The following is a 2,858-nucleotide window of genomic DNA, read 5'->3' on the forward strand; positions in this document are numbered from 1 at the left end:
TTTCTCATTATGTTATACGTCAATAAAAAAAAACCTTACCCTTTCTAAAATTTTGTAAAATATTTCATAAATTTTACACTATTTTCCAAATGACCAAGACCGCGTCAATTACGATCAATACTAATGATATCTCATGAACATAGCGTAACAAAGCTATTCTTATCTTGTACAATGAATTTTGAGTTTTAAAATTCTACAAGTAGAGTGAAGAAACAATCTTGGCCTTATTTATTTTTATATTATTTAGTATAAATAATTATTTCTATTGATTTTAATTTTACATGTAAAATCTATGAACTCACATATTATTGTAACAAATTTTAACCATGCATAAATATGATTGATACTTCCATTATAAAATGTTTGAAAAATTTAGTAAACATTTTGATGAAATTATGTTGAAAAATCTAAACAAGTAAATAAATATTTGTTATTAGTTTCAAGATCATTTACTTTGCACATGAAAGTTTTTTTTTAATTTATATATACATATACAAGTGTTTTTTAATATATAGTTTTAGAACATTCATGTTTAAATGTTTTAGTCATTAAGGTTTTTAGTAAAAATTAAAAGCTACTTGAATATTACAAGTTAACGTACAAAATATGTTATTTAAATAAAGCTCATACATGTAATCCGTATATATTTTGTATATGAAATACTTGAGAATATATATTACTTTAACGTTTAATACATACTAACTATGGAGTTTTTAGCTATCGTAACACAAACAACCATAAAATATACCTTGTGCTGTTTACTTTATTTAAACTCAAGGGTTATTGTATAATGTGAGATCGTTTGTGATGATGAGGATCAGGTCCACCTGTACTTTGCCTCTTCCAAACCAAAGGATTCCCTATGTTTATTTTTATGCTAGCTTTAACAGCTCCTCTTCCATCCATTCCGAATGACCTTCGGTCATGACTTTTTTTATTTATGTCAAATTTTGGTGTAATATACGATTCTATAGTCAATCCTATTAAATTTTGAGGAACAAAGCTAAAATTATTAAGCGGAGATCGTACTTTCGCTTCATTTTCAATCACTTGACGAGATCTTGAAAATGGTTGATGTGAATCTACTGCAAATATTGAAATCACTAACATACCATATAGGGAAAACAAAAAGAGAACTTTGAAACTAGCCATCCGAATGTTGAAATAAGATTTGACAATTTCCTTATCATGGGTTGATGGATATATTTATAAACTTGGATATCATAGCGATATTTCTATTTCTTTCAAATCATTCAAAGTTTGTTGAAACAAATACAATATGGTTGGATTTTAATGATAACCCTTTTACGTAGAAAAATTTTAATCAGTTACATTTAACAAAAGCTTAAGAATTCACATATTTATTTCAAAATCCGATATAAATGATTTTATATTTATATAAATTTATTATATGTTAGGTGCTTTAATTGTTTATAATACAACATATTTCCATCCATATCATATTATATTAATGTTTTCGATTTGATAATATTTTATAGATTTTTAATCATTTCAATAGTTCTTATGCTATTTATATAAGATTCTTCATAAAATATTATAATACAAGTTGAATTATTTCGAAATGTAAACATAACTAAGTTTAGGAAAGCTTTAAATTTGAACCATACTTCATGCACTATAAGTCTATTAATAAATAACCATATTTGAATCTTTTGCGTCCTTGAACAAGAAGATACATTTGTTCCGTTCCTCTATCTTTAATATAAGAAAATTATAAATTCAACTTTTAGTGAACCCATGCTTCGTGATGACATGCTCCCCAACTTCACGAGGGGAATATAATTAAATTGTGATATTTTCATGCTCTATGTCTGTCCGAAACGTGGAGAACTACTTACTACAATTCTTCGAGATGATTCTAACAAATCACTCCCTTTAATATTCAGTATATAAGATCCACTTGGCCCAATCATTGTTAAAGATATGATATATTATATATCTTGTAATTATACCACTATATTTAGTTTTCCAATGGCTTTTTCGAAACTTTCCAAGATATCGTCGGTATTTCCCATTGTCGGACCTCCTATAAATTTTCTCATTTTGTTATACCTCATTAAAAAAAACCTTACTCTTTCTAAAATTTTGTAAAATATTTCTTAAATTTTACACTATTTTCCAAATGACCAAGACCGCCTCAATTACGATCAATACTAATGATATCTCAAGAACATAGCGTAACAAATATATTCTTCTCTTGTACAATGAATTTTGAGTTTTATAATTCTACAAGTAGAGTGAAGAAACAATCTTGGCCTTATTTATTTTTATATTATTTAGTATAAATAATTATTTCTGATGATTTAAATTTTACATGTAAAATGTATGAACTCATATATTATTGTGACAAATTTTAACCATGCATAAATATGATTGATACTTCCATTATAAAATGTTTGAAAAATGTAGTAAACATTTTTTGAAATTATGTTGAAAAATCTAATCAAGTAAATAAATATTTGTTAATAGTTTCTTGATCATTTACTTTGCACATGAAAGTTCTTTTTTTAAAAAATTATATATACATATACAAGTGTTTTTTTATTATATAGTTTTAGAACATTCATGTTTAAATGTTTTAGTTATTAAGGTTTTTAGTAAACATTAAAAGCTACTTGAATATTACAAGTTAACGTACAAAATATGTTATTTAAATAGGGCTCATACGTGTAATCCATATATATTTTGTATATGAAATACTTGAGAATATATATAACTTCAACGTCTAATACATACTAACTATGGAGTTTTTTGCTCCCTTAAGACAAACAACCATAAAATAGACCTTGTGTTGTTTATTTTCTTTAAACTCAAGGGTTCTTGTATAATGTGAGATC

The sequence above is a fragment of the Hibiscus syriacus genome, unplaced genomic scaffold (assembly GCF_006381635.1).
Source record: "Hibiscus syriacus cultivar Baekdansim isolate YM2019G1 unplaced genomic scaffold, ASM638163v2 tig00008483_pilon, whole genome shotgun sequence".
Classification (NCBI taxonomy): domain Eukaryota; kingdom Viridiplantae; phylum Streptophyta; class Magnoliopsida; order Malvales; family Malvaceae; genus Hibiscus; species Hibiscus syriacus.